Source organism: Bombus huntii, chromosome 17, assembly GCF_024542735.1.
Source record: "Bombus huntii isolate Logan2020A chromosome 17, iyBomHunt1.1, whole genome shotgun sequence".
Classification (NCBI taxonomy): domain Eukaryota; kingdom Metazoa; phylum Arthropoda; class Insecta; order Hymenoptera; family Apidae; genus Bombus; species Bombus huntii.
In genome coordinates, this window is record NC_066254.1 from 2,041,434 (window position 1) to 2,059,939 (window position 18,506).

The 18,506-nt window shown below is 31.5% G+C and overlaps 1 long non-coding RNA gene across 1 annotated transcript; it reads right to left on the minus strand.

The window, feature by feature from the left end:
- Positions 1 to 372: 372 nt before the first annotated feature.
- LOC126875035 (uncharacterized) lies at positions 373 to 9,423 on the minus strand. Its single transcript, XR_007693218.1, has 4 exons — positions 8,327 to 9,423; positions 7,510 to 7,617; positions 1,269 to 1,352; positions 373 to 1,079 (listed from the first exon to the last, which is right to left on the minus strand). It is a non-coding gene; the product is annotated as an uncharacterized LOC126875035 (long non-coding RNA).
- Between the last annotated feature and the right edge of the window lie 9,083 nt (positions 9,424 to 18,506).

The following is an 18,506-nucleotide window of genomic DNA, read 5'->3' on the forward strand; positions in this document are numbered from 1 at the left end:
ATCTTAGCTTAGCGATTATTCGCTTGGAAAATTCCTGGATAGAAGAGCAAAACGTTTTAAATCTTTGAACAACAGGAACAGATTAATTACATGGTCCATAACCTCATATTATTCGTTAAGGAAGATATAAAACAATTTGCGAAAAATATTTATAATCCATTACACATATTGTAACCAAAACTAAAATATTTTCTTATTCTTACCTTATAATAATAAATAATGTGACCTTAAGTGTTAGACCAAATAGGAAAACAATAATAATAATAGTCACCTACTGCCACTCTGGCTCGGTAGGTACAGTAATTTGTTTTATGTCCTATTATATTCTAAACATCCTTAACACTAACTTACTAAAAAAGATGAGTTTCTCACTTATTTTCCATTGCATTTATTTACATTACAATAATCTGTAGACACCTTTGCAAAATAGTAAAAATTGATCTGTTGGATTTCTTCCCTCTGAACTAGTCTAAGCAGCGCTATGTTCCTTATCATGTGTGTTGGCAGTTGTAACTAGATATAGTCTTCATGTTTGTATGACTGTAGGTCCTTGTTTCTTTTGTCCTTCGTATCATCGTGTCCTTTAAAATAAGCTTCTCTCTCTGACCTTCCCTAGGATGCTTGGTAAGTTCTTTCTTATTTGCATAACTCTTCCTGATCGGTTTTACTGAGTATATTTTTAATTTGTGTATACTAGTTTCTTACCAGTTTTCTCGTTTTTCTACATCGTCCAGTTGGTCCTAGTCCGTCGCAACCTCTCCTCGAAACCTTGTGCCCTCTATTTTCAGTAATTTAATTCTCTACCGCAACGCCTTCTATATGATTCCCACATTTGTTCTCCCTGTTTCGAATCTCAGTAAGTGGAGTATGGAATACCGTCGTTTCTATGTTAGTTGTGTATCCAACGATAAATCTTTATATACTACATGTATGTGTAAATATGGCGGCTACTGTTACATCGAAGATTTTCATTTTTGCTTCCCAGTTATATATTTCTTTCTTTATGAATGGTTTCCAAAGAGCTCCAAGAGCTTATTTGTCTTTCGCTGCGAACTGTTGGCAGGTCTGGTTGAATACACCTGAAGCCAAAAAGGTAAACACCTAGATATGTACACTTTTTATTATTGTTATTGCTATTGCTGGTGATATTGCTATGGCTATTGCTATTGTTATTGGTATTGCTATCGTCAGGAAGGAAATATACACTCTGGTAATAGCAATAGTAACAGTAACAATCGTAACAGTAGAAAAAGATGGGGGTTGCTCACGCTCTTGGTTCTGGTTGTTCACGAACTAGTGCTGCACCATGCGGCCAAGTGCTGAAGGTTGCAGACGCTAGCACATACAAGAACCTACAATGCACAATAACATAGACAAGAACCTATTAATTTCCATTTTACATGAACCTATCTAATTGTACTACGAGAAGGTTTATATCTACTTTTCCATCCAATAGACACGTACAAGAATAACAAAATCGCGAATAATTAAACTAATTGTAAGTTGTCAAAAGAAGGGAAATTAATTGTTTACTATATTTTTTCTAGAGAAGAAAAGAGAATATTCTCTTTAAAACGATAATGGATCAGTGGAATGGCACAATAATCTTAATATATTTTCCTCACATGATAGTGTTTTAGATTTAACATTGAACTTACTTTTGTCCCAATAATTCACTAGATGGTGAATGGTGAATAATATTTCTGACAGAATGTATCCATCTCTGGTATTTATTTTACATGCATGTTCGTTTACAAAAATGACAAAAACAGAAATTCCAATCGTCTATGGACAGTATGTAAGAACACGAAGACGTAACGACTAATTTGTGTAACCACGTAATTGAGTGGTGCAACTAGCCACGCTCTTTATCCATCTTATTTTCATTACTGACACAAATTTATTAATTCTACGAATCTTGATCTTGTTAAAATTAGGAGAACTATATTGAGATAAACATTTCACATTATATTGGCATCAGACGAAACTTCTCGTTTGGTATCTAGCGAAAGAATAACGAATAAACAGAACGATATAAAAGATGAAACGACGATACAAAACCTTTCAACGAAAATTTAGAAAATAGGCAATTAGGACTCTCTACTAAAAAATATTATTTTAAAAAATATAGGAAATTATGTTATAATATTGGTAGCAAAAATTTCATTTTAGAGAAAAAACAAAACTTTTACTGAAATTTAATATATCTATCAATTCTTTATGGCAAATATAATTAAAAATCGCTTACAATGGTGTCATGTGTACATGGTGTAATTTTAATTAAAAAAATATCACGGACATGTTGATGAAAGTTTCATAAAAAGAGGACCAATAACATAAGTTTTATTGTTGCATTGTTGCCTTATCGATTACCGATCTCGAATTGAGTAATATTGCTCGCCACTACCTCTGTAGTTGGTAACAGATGTTCAGTAAGGAAAATGTAATTGTAAAACGTAATTGTTTTATTGTATATCCAAAGATATCATCAAAATGCTAAAATGGTCCTACCGTGAGTGTATCTTAATTGAATTATTTTATTATTATTAAGTAATATTATTATTAAGTAAGTATTAAGCAATGATTGTTGCGTTTACATACAAGAAAGTTACAATACAAGAAACATTCGATAATTACACAAAAATCTGGAGCCAAATATTACAATAACGAAGATGTAGAAACGATTGCATTTTTCGATACTGAGACGTATGAACATCGAAAAAGTCAGAAACTGAACGTAGAAAATAACAATGCGAGTAACGAAACGATCGACAAATATTAAATACCCGCGATAAGGTAAGACCTTTAACTCAAAAATCGAACTTCCTTGTTTTTGATTTGTTGTCAATAAAACTTTTACCGACATGTTTCTTACATCCTTCTGGTTGAAATGACACCAAACACCATATAATATGGAGTATATTTGCCTACTCATTTTAACCTAAAAGATCTCACAAGTATGTCGGTAAAAGTGTAAATTTTCAAAAATCATAAAAATTTTAAAATCAAATAAGATAACTGTCGCTTTTAAATTGGTACTTAGTTACATTGTTTCAGCAATATCTGTCATGTCACATTACTCGATCGCGGCGGGTTATCGAGCTTCTCAAGACGTCAGAGGGAATTCCTCTCCATAGTGGGGATGACTCCGTGCAACGGAGACTCCTTTTTACTTGTTAAATAATCTTTTGCGAAAACTAATGAACATTTAGGGATGAAATTTGGCACACTTTTTCATTTAGAAATATGTAGTGTTCGTAAGGATCAAACGAACATTCCATGCGATTCAATCAGATCATTCCTATTTCTTTCATTAATTTGCAGAGAAGTATGCCACTTTTGATGCTTGTTTCATCTTTCGAATGTGTATTAACATTAAGCCTTGGTTGCTATTTACATGTGTTCCTGTTCTACAATTTTTCTTAGCGACATTGCTAATGCTTCTTTCTATTGGGCAGGATCCTTGCACACATACATTGCATGAACATCAATAATGAAGCTTCTGGTTTTCATTCTAAATCTGGTAATAATCTATGATTCTTTCACAACATCCGTATAGAGCGTTCAGTATCGTCGTGAAGATTATCCGTATCGTTTTCAAACAGATTATTTTCGTCGTTCAAGGAAACCGAAGCTACACTTACGAAGTTATATAACACAAAAGCAAAGGCTTCCTTGTGAACATTCTTTATCCCTATCAATTTGTGGACCAATAATATTAGGTAACCAGTTTAATGGAGAATGAAGTAATCGAATTCTTCTGCCATTTGCCAACGAGGAAGCATTGGATTAAGTAACATGAACCCTTTCCAAATCAACAATTAACCAACTAACTACGATAGAAACTTCCAACTAAATAAATTTTCTATTATTCTTTCCTCTTATGTAGAGTGCGGTACAACGATTCAACATTCTCAAGTACGTCTTCAAAAACAAAACGGAAATATTGGCAATGTTTTTGTAAAGTAATCTACGTCTTAGATATAAATACTAGAAATTATTGTATCTTTTTAAGGAATATTTTTATTAGAAGTGAAAGGGGTTAGTTTACAAAATATCGTGTGAACAAATTTTCGAAAAAATTGTCACTCGTCGGAATCCTGAAAAAAATAGTAACGGTCTCGTTTTACAATTTTGTTACCTGAGCCTGTAATGAAAATTTAAATAATACGTTTCTGTATACTCATGTCAGTTGTATACAGGGTGGTTGGTAACTGGTTGTACAAGCGGAAAGGGGGTGATTCTACGCGAAAAAAAAAGTCGAAAATATAGAATAAAAATTTTTTTTTTTTTAATTTTTTTTCTTTTTTTTTAAATTTTTCTATCGAGACAACGATCTACAGTGAGATCCGTTATAACGAGACGTGATAAAGTGCACGCGTACCGAGCGAAAATTCAAAGTCGATTTTCTCGAAAACAAAGCCTCAAACGAAAAATTTTTATTCTATATTTTCGACTTCTTTTTTCGCGTAGAATCACCCCCTTTCCGCTTGTACCGCCAGTTATCAACCACCCTGTATATGCTGAACGCTTCGTTCATTTCTGGTTATTGAGTCGCAGTTTCGAGATCAAAATCGGGCGAATATCGTACTGTTATAGATCGTTGAATTCGTTTTGAAGTCAGCTACAACCCTATCAAGTAAAAATTACATAGTGCTATTTGCAAAAACCAAGGTGACCTTGCCCTTTTATTGAAGAAGCAGATTTTTGAATAATTTTCTTATTACCAAGTTTGTAGCCAAATCGAGGCTGATTAACTTCCGTGTCAAGCATTTTCTCGTTAGATCATTGGAAATGTTATAAAAACAGTGGATACTCATAGGATGAACACCCTGTATAAGTGACATGAATCTCCAAAATATCTTGTTCAAATTTTCATTACAGACCCGGATAAAAAAGCTGCAGAAAGCGATCTTTATCGTTTGCAATTTTTTCAAAAGTTTCTTACGCGTCATCTAGTAAACTAGTCATCTTATGTTCTCAAAAAAAAAGGCTGAGTAGTTTGTTACGATATTAAGAAAGTTATTCCGTTTTAGAGGCTGTTTGATCAGTTATGCGAGTATCTTCACATATTACGTTGAAAATCGAATCTTTGGATATTGAAAATTATTACTAGAAACTTGTAAAACAACGGGTAATCAAAATATTCATTATCCAAATAGCATGGTTGATCAGTGATACATTAATTGCAGGTTGAGTAGAATTAAAATATCGATTAGGATAAGGTTAAGGTAATAAAATAGAGATAAGATAGAGGTTAGGTTTGGTTAATTAGGGTAGCTAATATCATGTGTGTATTTAGGTTACGGATGTATGTTTGAATTATAGCTGAATGTATACGTAGGTTTGCATATATGGTTGTGTATGTACATATTCATTCATATATATGAGATTATATAGATTATATATGTGAAGTACATATTTATTTATTTATTTTACTAATTTTTTTTTATATTGCAGCGAGTATCACAGAAACGAAACGTTGTAATTCTATAAGCAAACCAATAAAGACAAAAAAATATTCAACCTAACCGAACCTAACCTAACCGAAAATTATCCCATTTATTTATACTTCTAACGATATTTGAGCATTGTTTGAGTAAACTACATAGAAACTCTTTTCGTATGTTTTGAAGGAAAATTAGTAAAATTTTCAATAATTTGTTTAATATCATTCCATTTAATATTATTCCATTACAGAATTTTATTACGTCTTAGTTACATATGTTATATCTTCGTTACATAAGAAATATTTGAACATTTTACAATGATAACAAATGAGATATTAAACGAACAAATCACAGATACGTGCTAAACAGTTAAATAACCAAACATGAAGTAATCACTATTCTTCGACGTGCTGTGAATGGCGTTAAAATACTTGGCATAATCAGCATACTAACGCTTTCCCCTCTACCGTAACTAGCGCATTGCCTTCTTCGATGTTTCTATTTATACGTGCATTTGCATCGATGCGCTAATCTATTTTCACTCCTTTGCAAATAGAAAACCGTAACGCAAGCGCAATAATAATATAAAAAAAGAATCGGCGACTTTCATATGTCCTCTAAGTATTACAGAAAAACTAATCATGTCAAATGATGCCCCCCTCGAAACTATTCAACTTCTATCTGACACATTTTTTAATATTATCGACAACAAACGAGATGTTCCAGATGATGAAGTTAGATGGACCACCCGGTAAATGGACCGTATATTTTGAAAATGGCGCAAGTCAATTTTTTGAAAGAATTGATTAAATGAGAAATTTATTCTTCAATGCGAATTTTTCGTTTATAAATAATTCATAATTTAAATCGTAAAAAATTCGTTTGTTTCTATCGATTGAAATTTCGTTAATAAATAAAATTGTATAATCAATAATTTATTTTGAAAGTACCGCAAGCCCATTTCGTAGTCTGCCCAAACAGCGAGGCCACCGGTAATGAAATACAAATGATATTGGAATTAAACAACAGTGTTTTGTCTTTTCTGCTCTTATTTACAAAGAAAAGTGGGTCAAAGCATGAAGCGTGAAGTTTAAATAAATGAAATTTGTTAAATTACATGGTTCAGTAGTTTTAAAAGTGGTGTCAAGCCATTCACGACCCTGAAGAAAGAAAATATTTTAAAATTGGGTAATCTAACCTAAACTCTTACGGATCACGTACGATCCAATGATATTAATTGAAGATTAAAATTTAAAAAATAATAGAAATTGCAAAAGACAAGACGATTATCATATCAGTTCGAAGTTTTAATATTTGTGTATGTGTATATACGTAAAGAGTGTAGACGTTACACTTGTCCCGCTTCAATGAACAAACCATATGATGAAAATCATCTAATTTCACTAACCAATTAATGGATTAATCGATTTAACGTATTTTCGTAATCTTAAATTACTTGAATACGTTACGACATTTTGTATTATACGTGATTTTGTAGTTCGTAAATTTGTTCGAAAAAAACAAATTTTAAAAATAAGTTTATTAATATGCAATCAATATTGTTCTTGTTGGTTTTAACCAATTTCTGTACTGTACTAAACTTCTAGTCAAATACCTAAATACTTAAATGGATTATGTCAGATATTTACATGATTCGTTAATTTAAAAAATTTGTGTAAATATAACATTTTGCTAGTTTACTAAATATTTACATGTACAAAAGAATGGATAATTTTTACTCTTTCTTTTAATTCAAATTAATTTCTTGGTACATTTAATATTAAAAAAATATATAAATCAATTGTTTAAATAAACAATGAGCAATATGAGAAATAATTGGTACATATAGTGAAGTACCCTTTTTAGGATATACTAAAGTATATTTACTTGTTTTCAGGCTCACAGCCTACTACAAAGAAGGTTGCTGGTATATAATACATATATTATATATCATACATACATCAACATATATTCATATATATACCCAATATATGCACATACACACTGCAATATAGTAACTTAATTTTTATTATGATTCAACTAGCATTAATTTTCTTACCTTTATGATCTCTTGTACAAAATGGGATATATTTCTTACTTCCCATATAATCCTAATATTTAATAAGACAGGCAATTCTTCTTCTCCAACTTTTTATGCATGGTACTCCTACGAGAAAACATATATAATTTCATAGACACCAAATTATTTTACAATTTCTATCACACTCTATAGTTCATCTACTATATTTTTGTATGCACGTGTCAGGCACCAAAACACATTTTGTTACAAATAATGGTTATTCATGATCAAAAAAGAAATTCTGCCACGGATAATGATTATCAATAACAAAAAAAAATTCTCTCATATTTAACAGTTATCGACAACCAAGATAAAATTCTCTAACCTATTATGCTTATCGGTAGTCAAAAGAAATTTTTCTCCTCAAAAATGGTTATCGGTAATTAAAGTAAAATTCTCTTATCTATTACGGTTATCGGTAAAATTGTTCTCCCCGAAAATGGTTATCGACAACCAAAATAAAATTCTCTTGTCTATTGTGGTTATCGGCAACTAAAAAGATTTCGATTTTTATAATGGTTAATCATAACCAAAATCGGTTAAACTTATCTATTAACTCTTATAGTTCAACTTTTAATCAGTTTGGCCATAACTGTTAGGCTGCCTGATACGTATGTATATATTTCAAAACTGAATATAAAGATTACAGTCTTCCCATATATTGACTGTGAACTACTAATGAACTACGTAACACGGAATGTATTTTCTTGCCAAGGCGAGACCAGATAAGAGAGAGCTACTGTATACACGAATTCATAGTCTTAAAGAAACTGAAATCTACGACACAAGGTTTTACCTGTAAATTCGATAAGTTCCATTTGGTCCGGATATGGTCAAGGCGGAAGAACCGAATGATTTAACGGACGAGGGAAAGAGGACGGCGAGCCGGGCGAAGATAAAGATTGAGCCAGTGAAGAGTATCACGAACGAAGAGGAGGCTTGAGAATGAGAAGGAATTTGGTGCGGGCAGTGGAAAGCGGCAGGTGTTCCGGGTTAATATTCGTAGCGAAGAGGATTGTTTTGCAACGCTAACTCTCCGGGCAGCTTACGTGCCCGTGCCCGTCTCGTAATTAGTTTGACTTTCACCGTGAGGGCCACCATACCGAGCACACTTTCGCTCGTCTTCAGTTTTGCCCGTCTCCTCTGCTTGCCTCTACTTGCCTCTGGAATTACGTTATGGAGAAAATGCCTGAATGCGTCCACAGGAATTTAGGCCGATATCAAGGACGTTCTCCCATAACCTCGCCAGATCCGAATCGTCAATTCGACGATCCGAGAGTCGACCAGCGCGTCCCACGTGACTCACGGGGTCCTCGAAATCTTTGTGTCAACGGCGCAAAGCGGCACAATTTGATTCACCACATCCTTACAGCAGCGATGCTTACTCAATAACGGGCTTTGATGTAACCGGGCTTTGATTTCTTGTAATCTCCGAATGATCCGTTGCGATACGAAGTCTCCTTCATGCAATATCGTTTCACGAGGCGTTTAAACGTCGCGCTACGTCGCCCTCTTGTTGCACCTTCATTCAGACTTTCTTCCAGTGTAGCGTGACGATGAGGCTCGCTGCCAAAATTATACCCAACCGTTTTGCACCGTCACTTTTTTCCTCTTTCGTTCCGTAAAATTATACACAACCACTTCACGCCGTGACCCTTCCCTCTTTCGTTCGATATTCAACGTTCTCGAAATCACAGGTTCATACATGATGGAAACTAAAACCTTTTTATCTCAAGTATTCATGAACTAGGCACGTGTGTCGAAATTGGATGCAACGACAAGTATCGAGCTGTTATCGTTTTGGTAACCGAACTGTGGTAGAAACGCAAATTTGCCATAACCTAATTTATGTCGACTCTTGTTTTTATCCTGCCATCTAAAGGAAACACACGTCACTACGTAATAGTAATATCATCTGTGCTTTCGTTTCTTTTAATGCCGTTATAAGGATGCGCGAGGATATTTTTGCTCGAATTGCTATATAAAAAACCTTGTCAAGAAGAAAGGTTTATCGAATATATTCGCTACAATTGGCTTACGAACATACGTGACGCGTGTGAAAGAAATCTGCAAAATTTTATTCTCACATTTACACTCGATAAACAAAGAAGCAGAGCGGCTGAAAAATACCGTTGAAAAATGAAATTAATGGACGTATCGTCGATCGATTCTCTAGAACCTCGACGCGGCTGGATAACGATCACGCGAAAGCGTTTCTATTAAATTAATTAAAATAAAATACACGGTAAATTAAAGAAGATCCTTTGTTCGCGCTTCCGATCACACCGGTTTGAATGGCGAAAAATTTCCCGGTGTAAATTTCGCCTCCGTAAACCATTCTAGACGGGCCAAGACGAAAACCAGGGATGTCGTTAATCCGTAATAAGATCAGGGTTACGTAGTCACCTGAACGAAGATCGCCCGATCGATGATCGAATGAGCGAAGGAAGAGGACCGAGGATGTTCCTTTTCCCCTCTTCCAGCTCGTATAAAAGTCCGAATGTGTCGATCCAGCCGGCACAACAGTGAAAGATCGTCGGTGAAAGACGTTCTCCTTTGCGACATCTACCTTTCGTCCTCGTACCCTCTTCGATCGCCGCGAAATACAACGATGTTGATCTATCTGGTGAGTTGTTCGATTCCTTCGTCGTGTCAGTTCTTTAACTTTGTCGCCTCTACCAATTTTTCCAATTTTCCGAATTTCCGACTTTCTGCACGTCGACCGTTTATGCAAAAAAAATTGGCTAAAGAAAAAGGGGGGCAAAGTTTATGAGAACTGTGAAACAATCGCAATTGTGTTATCACGCTCTTAACAGATCTAGTGAAAAATTCTTTCAAATGTTGTTTCAATCGAGCCAAGAAAATGTCTGCCAAACGTTATTCGAAAAAGTGCTCCAAATAAAACTTGTTCCATTTCAAGGGGGATGTCTTGTTATGATGTTTAGATTTGTCTAAATGCTCTTTGTTTTCTGTTTTTCTTTCTTTAATGTGAATTACACAATTTTCGATTCTCTACAAAATAGTATTAGGGTACTTGTATCTGAAAGTGCCTAGTTTAAAAAATATTTCGATCTTAATTTCGTGGAATGGAGTGCACGTCAGACGAGGAGAACGTAAACATAAAGCGCTGCCATCTTTTCTTGTCTTTCATACGGTAAGTTTTAAAAGATTAAAGTTGAAATATCTTTTAAACTAATCATTTTTCAATACAAGTACTTTAATATCATTTTGTAGAGAATTAAAAAATGCATCGAATGGTGCATAGAAAAATGTATAGTTCCATTTAAAAAAATAGAGGTCATCTTGAAATCTCGAAGACGCGTCCGCCTAAACAAGATTTGCGATCATCGCAAGATATCCCTCTAAAAATAAAGTAAGTTTTATTTGGAACACCTTTTCGAATAGTGTATAGTTTAGCAGATATTCGCGTGGATCGATTAAAATGAAATACCCTGTATTGTATGTATATATATAATGATAAACAAAATTATAATATCTGACTAATAGTCACTCCAATAATACTCCAGTTTCGATTAGAAATTTTTTTTTTTTAGATAGTTTTTCTTCTCTCTTTTTAAATATTCTCCCCCGGAAGAATATGATTCCAAAGATAAAACCAAAATTTACTCGTGCAAGTTTCAATTCCCCAAAGTGCTTCCGAGTATTTTTTCGAAATGTTTCAGAATTTCTTTCATAATCGTATAAAGTCTTATCGTATCGATATCCGAGAAATATATGTACAGTGGATACAGTGAAAGTTCGAATTCGGATAATTTCTTGATTCTTATTTGGCAATGCATACTAACCAGTAATTGAAAATAACAGTTATCTTAGCAACATTTTTTTAAGAAACGTCATTGAGTAAAAATTAATTTTAATTTTAATTAAATTTAAGAAGCCAGTCATCAATAAATTTCTGAAAAAATGAAATGCTTAAAAAACCTTAATTTTCCATTGTCGATGATGGAATTTAATTTTGGTTACAAGTAATTAATATAAATGACCAGATTTTTTTTAGATTACCAATAACTATTATCGATAACCCGAATTTTGTTTTGGTTACCGATAACTATTATCGATGGTGACAATTTTTTTTTATTACCGCTAACCAATATCGACAATAAAAATTTTCTACTTACATTCGACTATTGTCAATTGTTATATTATTACTGATAATTAGTATTCATTGACAACATGAAAAAGTTTAATTATAAAACTCATATATGTTATTAAGCAAAGAGAACGGTATGAAAATATATGAAACAAAGAATAGGATAAATATATTGTAATACAATATTTTATCATATGTTATCTTTTGTTCCACATATTATTTTCATACTGTTTCTTGGCATAATAAAATACATAAGTTTTATAAGTAATCTTTTTCAGTTTGTCAATAAATATGTACAAATCATCAGTAATATTAACAACAATTGACAATAGTCCAGTGTAACGAAAGTATACTTCTGCCGTCGATAATGGTTATCGACACCTAAAATAAAACTTGGTCCATCGATAATGGTTACTAGAACTGGTAACTCGAAAATGGTAACTAGAAAATATTTCGCTCATCTATATTGGTTATTGGTAAGCAAAATTAAATTTCCGTCATCGATAATAGTTATCCGTAACCAAAATAAAATTCCCATCATCGATGATGTTTACCGCTAATCAAAAATATTTTAATCATTTATAATGGTTATTCGTAACCAAAAATTTTAAATTACAGAGGTCTATAATTACTTTTATACCATAACTTTTTAATTTGCCTTGTAACGGTTATGATGTCTGATAGTAGCTAAAGTAGGTAATATTTTTAACAACACGTTGATGCTCATTTTTCCGATCTGTTCTTCACGACTGGTCTTCGTGTAATTTGATCTCCTGTGGAACCTGTTGATTACCCTTACATGTTATGACTTCTCTTTCGGATCGTCTATAATTTGTTCGCAATTTGCAACTGAAATATACTATCTCGGCCCATGCAATTTGAATTCTATTCCAAAAGTGAGATCACAACTGACAGGTTTGTGCGCTAAAAGCTGTCTTGAAATATCTAAGAAGTAATAAAGAAATTAGATGAAAAGAAAGCTGGGGTTCAATAAATTCATTTCACTTAACTAAACAAATTGTATCAAAACGTTGTAAAAATGAAATTTATCAACAAAGCATTTGAGATTAAACAATTTTTCTATATTTATATTTGGAATCATTATATATAATGAAGGAACTTCAACCAAGTGATGTAAAACAGAAAGGAACAATCAAAAACAGGACGTACACTTAGTCAAGTACAACAAATCATACGCATAAAACTTTGTATTAAATTAAATGATTAACAGTTCCAAAAAAGAATACAAGAATACAATTTATAAAGATAAAATTGGATAAATAGCAAGGCAAAATGAAAAAAATAAAATATTGTAAAAATAGTTATTCGATTATTTACTCGGAGTATTACATATTTTAATATGTACTCAAAATTTTTAAATCCTCTATTTTACACAGAAAAGTGCAGCATTTTCGTTTAATCTAAAATCTTTCTATTTTGAACTTACACAAATACGAAATACAAATACTGTGGACTGAAAAAACAAAAATTTTTATTTATTTTTATTTATTATTATGTATTATTATTATTATCATTATTGTGTTAGGTTTCTGCCTGTTAGGTATATTTCTGTTATAAAAATATATGAGTAGATACACAAGTAAGCATATTCCAAAAAACAAAAATTATTTCACAGTAGTTTTATAGAGTCAAAAGAAACCGAGCAAAAAATATCCCAGTTATGATAATTCGCGATTAACACTCAGCAGCCAGCCTCATTTTCCGCTCCAAATCTGCTGTGAATTAGAATGCTCTGGAAGAAACTTATATCAAAGTAACCGTATCAATTGTAAAACGTTTTTACCCATTTTAGTCTACAATTATATGTTATAGGTTTCCATTTACGCTATATATGTAATGTAATATTATAATACATAAAAAAGGACAATCATAATTATTAACATCTCATAAAAATGAAAGATATTTGATATATTCAATATATGAAATTATTATTATCATTATTTTTTATTATTTATTATTATCATTCATACGTCAACCTTTCGCTCACTACAAATGTAGATAATAATCGGAATACGAATATAGGTAAAAAATTAATAATATTACAAAAATATGTAATTAAACATAAAAATATCAATATTTCTTTGATATAGTGTTAGATTTGTATTATCCTTCTTACTAGTAATTAATATCGCATTACTCTAAATGAAGGTACGCTATCTCTTAGTACTCTAGGCAAATTATTCTAATTAGTAGTGCAGTTTCTTTACATCATCTTCAGTCTCGCTTTCATAATTTGCGTTCTGTTTTTATTTGTACTGTGTATATATTGTTAATCTGAGTTCGCTATACGTTGGGCAGTCTTTTAAGATGTGTTCGATCGAAGCATTACTGACTGACACATTAATCAAGTATCATCAACGCGAACGAGAGACTTGCGATTTGATACGACTGCCAAATCCTTCTGGTTCATGGTTAAATGTGTATACCATATACTGGCCTATCTAGCGCAATTCTAGAAATAATATTAATTTTAAGGAAACAAGCTAAAAATAAATAATAAACTTTACTTGTAAAAGTCTTCGTTCTAAAAAGAATTAATTTTGAGATACGTACATTTAATTCATATACAACCTGAATAGTATATATATAATACTTCTTAATTTATCGTTTATTAAAATATCGCATAAAATAATGCAACATCGATAACATCGCAAATTATTAAAATAAATACGTACTGTTAAAAACAGAGGATTTTGTTAATCTTATTTACTCTACGTGTTTCACATATCTACATATCACGTATATATAACCATACCATGTGAAATTTTCTCTTTTCCTTCTCTTTAATTTACCTCGTTCGAGCTGTCTCCGACAAAAGATACCGAGAAGTAAATTTCATACTTAAATTCCATAACGAGTGTGGCCGTGTTTCTTTCGTGGGCGTCGATGCATCAACATTTTACGATTTCACTTGATTTTAAAGCAGAGATCTGGCCAGAATCGTACACTTCACATGCATTTTACTACAGAAACGAAACTTTTCTCCCGTCTTAACGATGAAGGAGAAAAAATTTTATACTTTATAACTTGTTTTATTTAGTTTATTATGTTACAAAAATTTTTGAGGTTATGAACCTTACTATGAACATACGAGCATATATGTTGTTTACACTAACAGTATAGCATAAATAGAAATATAGATGTCTCTTTTAATCGACAACTTTGAAAGTGGTCTAAGTTCATCTTCCTTTGTTTAGGGATATCGACGTTTCCATCGATTGAAAAATTCTTATAAGATCTACTTAGCTTTTTTTAGAATTAATTCGACCAGTAGTCATAAATAGACTCAAAGACACTTTCAAAATTGTACAGTTCATTAAATTTTAATTATTTAAAATTTATGTTTTATGCTTCAATCTATATATGTTTATAGATAAGAGCAGGAAACACAAAGTACTGTTGATTAATTTCAATATTATTTGTTTTTGATCATTAATGCCTCGACTATTTGAACATACTACAAATTACAGAAAATGAACTTACAGCACTTTCAAAATAAATGATTATGCAATTCCATTTATTAACGAAGTTTCAATTAATTAAAACAAACGAATAATTTGTAATTTAAATTAAAGATTGTTTATAAATAAAAAGTTCACATTAAAGCATATATAAATTTTTCATTCCCTCCACTTTTGCAAAAAATAAACACACTAGTTTCAATCTTATTAATCTTTTAACACATATCAATGTAACTATAAACCAGTGGAATAATAAAAGAAAAATATCGATAAAATACCAGAGATCCAAAATGACGGTTATTTTAAACATTTCTTGGGAAAGTAATAAAAAAAAATTTCAGTCACTTATATTAATTACTAGTAACCAAAATTAAATTTCTGTCGTCGATGATGATTACTGATGAACAAAAAAATTTGTATCGCTTATGATAAATCCGTGACCAAAATTTTTAAATCAAAGATATTAACTCTTATACTATACCTTTTTAAATTTGTCTTATAACAGTTATAATGCGTGTAAAAAACTAAACACTTTATTTTATTAGACTAAAAAAATGTAATGAAATAAAAATGTTTAGACCCTTTGCTTCATTGAAAATGATAAAAGGAAAGAAGCAAATAAATTTGCTCTCAAATACAGAGCCTGTATCGTTAAAGTAATTACTTCGTTTCACGGTTGTATTGCTAACGACGATGCATCTTTACGGACGATTAATCTTCCAATTCGTTCCGATCAATAAAACGTTCACGGAAGAAAAAGCTCATCAATGCAATGTTAAGCATCCGAACGTACGAATAAGGAGAGCGAAAATGTACAACGATGCAGTTGGTCCGCCGTTCGAAAGTAGCCGAATTGTTTTCACGATGAAAGTTGATCGCGTATTCCGCGTGCATGTGACCACGTACTCACGTGATCGATCTGTCGTAAGCAAGCACCTATGTACAGTGGTTCACGAAAGTATTTGAGAAATTTTTCATATATACGGTATGTTCTGTTTAACTGGAAACGGTCAAATATCTCGATAAGTACGAATGATGCGAAAAAATGTTTCAGGCAAAAATCATTTGACGTCGAAGGGAACATATTGTGTTTTTATACGTTTGATTTTGCGATCACCTTAAAACATCTTGCAAAAGTGACATTAAAATTTGTAACCTCCGTAATACTTCTATTTTTTAGTTCATACTCTTATAGCTGACATTCAGGCGTATATATATAACAGAAATATTACTAGAAACACTTTTGTACGATCCATTATCAAAATGTGCACTTCAAAATTCCACAAAACAACGCAAGGAATTAACCTACAAGTGATTGCAATCACAAGTCACTCGCAACTGACTGACCGTTTTGGAAACATTAGAAAACTGCGAAATCATGTGTCGATAATGCAATGTAAGTAGTAGCATTATGAAAAACATCTTTATGTGTTCCCATGGTATATATTAGGTAACGCTAATGCTGACGGCATATCGAATTTTAAAGTTTATATCTCGATAGTGGATGATGCAAAAGACACGGGTTTGTAATGCTTTGAAAACGTCTGAATGCCAGCAACAAGCATATATATAACAAATATATAATAAAAAAAAATAATTTAAAAATTTAATACTTTCTTTACATGTTTCAAGGTCGTTGCAAGATCAAATAAATAAAAGTACAATATGTCTTTCTCGAGATCATACAACTGTTGTCTAATAAATTTGTCATATCATTCGTATTATTGCAGATATTTGAACATTTCAAGTTAAACAGGACATTCTGTATATAGCGGAATTTGTAGTAACCGAATTAATTGGGAAAGAGATGATTATTCGAATGAAGGAATCCGGATAGTAAAACACGCGTCCTTTTTTTAACTATAACATTTTACAAAGCAATCTACCTTTCATGACAACTAATCAATATTTTTCTGTCTTGTTTTTATCGTCTCGTTTCATTAGTCATGGTTCTGAAGCATCTTCAAAATTGAGAACAGAAATACCCTGAACCCATCTTCAATATAGAAAGACTTCAAATCAAAAATGAAATATCGAACACCATCGAAATATCGAAACATCGAAATGAATTATTCTTAAAAAGAATAATTACAAGAACAATTACAAAGAATACGATATTGTTGTAACTATAACTTAGGTTTTGAAAATATAAATTTCAGGTTTTAAGTTAAAGGTTTGAGATTCGTAAGCTTAGCGTTTTATGACATTTATCCAAAAACTATAAGCTACAGATGGAGAAAATAAATAAATAAGTAATAATAATAATGAAAGAATATACAAAAAAACAAGCTTAAAAAGTACACTATTTAAACAATCAAAATATCAGGAAAAAAGTGACACGAAGAATTGTAAATATTTTTAATTTCACTTTAACACTAACTAAATCTAATCTCAATCTAATATAAACTGCATTAAATTTCGTTAATTTTTTTTCACGATTCATCCACTACAGCTGAACCTAACCCTAACCCTAACGCAAACCACATGTTAAATTTTTTTAATTTTGTTTGTTATATATTTTGTAACGCTTTCATTATTCGACTATTTTATTAATAAATATTGAATTAAATTTCTTTTTTACCTATTTACTATTTAACACCTTTCACTTAAGAACATTCATATAATGAGATTGAGATTAGATTTAGGTATAGTTTTACAGTAAAATTAAAAGTACTTATAATTGTTCACGATACTCTTTTGTGACATTTTACTTATTTAAATAGTCCTTTTTAATATATTGAAGTTTAAAAAAATCAAAGATACTGACCAAATTGCTCACTATTACCAATTTATTCCTTCCTTGGGCTTCATTAAATTACATTCTATGTTTCTAATGCCATGAACATTTCCAAATAGGGCAGGTTTTCATCGTCACTTTCATTATAATTTTCTTTTTTTCAGTACTTAACATTGGGACTTAAAATTAGGAACCCTTTTTATCCAGATTTCAGAACTTTTCGCATAATATACAACTAGAAACTAACATACTGCATTGTTGATTTATCGAAACATCGTATAACATTACTCACATATAATAAAGTCTAGATGCTTATTTTTTAATTCCATTAAAATTTTTCTCTGTTTTTGTTTCTTAATATCAATCATAGATCTTCGAACATCGTAGACTCTTGTAATTTTTGCAACACTTTCACACCTTTTTTTTAACCTTTGAAATGTATTTTGTTTTCTTTCAACGCTCGATATAATACATTACTTTTTCGATGTTGTCATACACGCGTTTATAATATATTTACATACACATTATTAATACGTACAATATTAGCTTTGTACTAGGGTAATAGGGAAGATATGAAATTGTAAGAGATACATGTAATACTAAAAAACGTAAGCAGAAAATTGCTTGCAATATTTATCCTCAGATC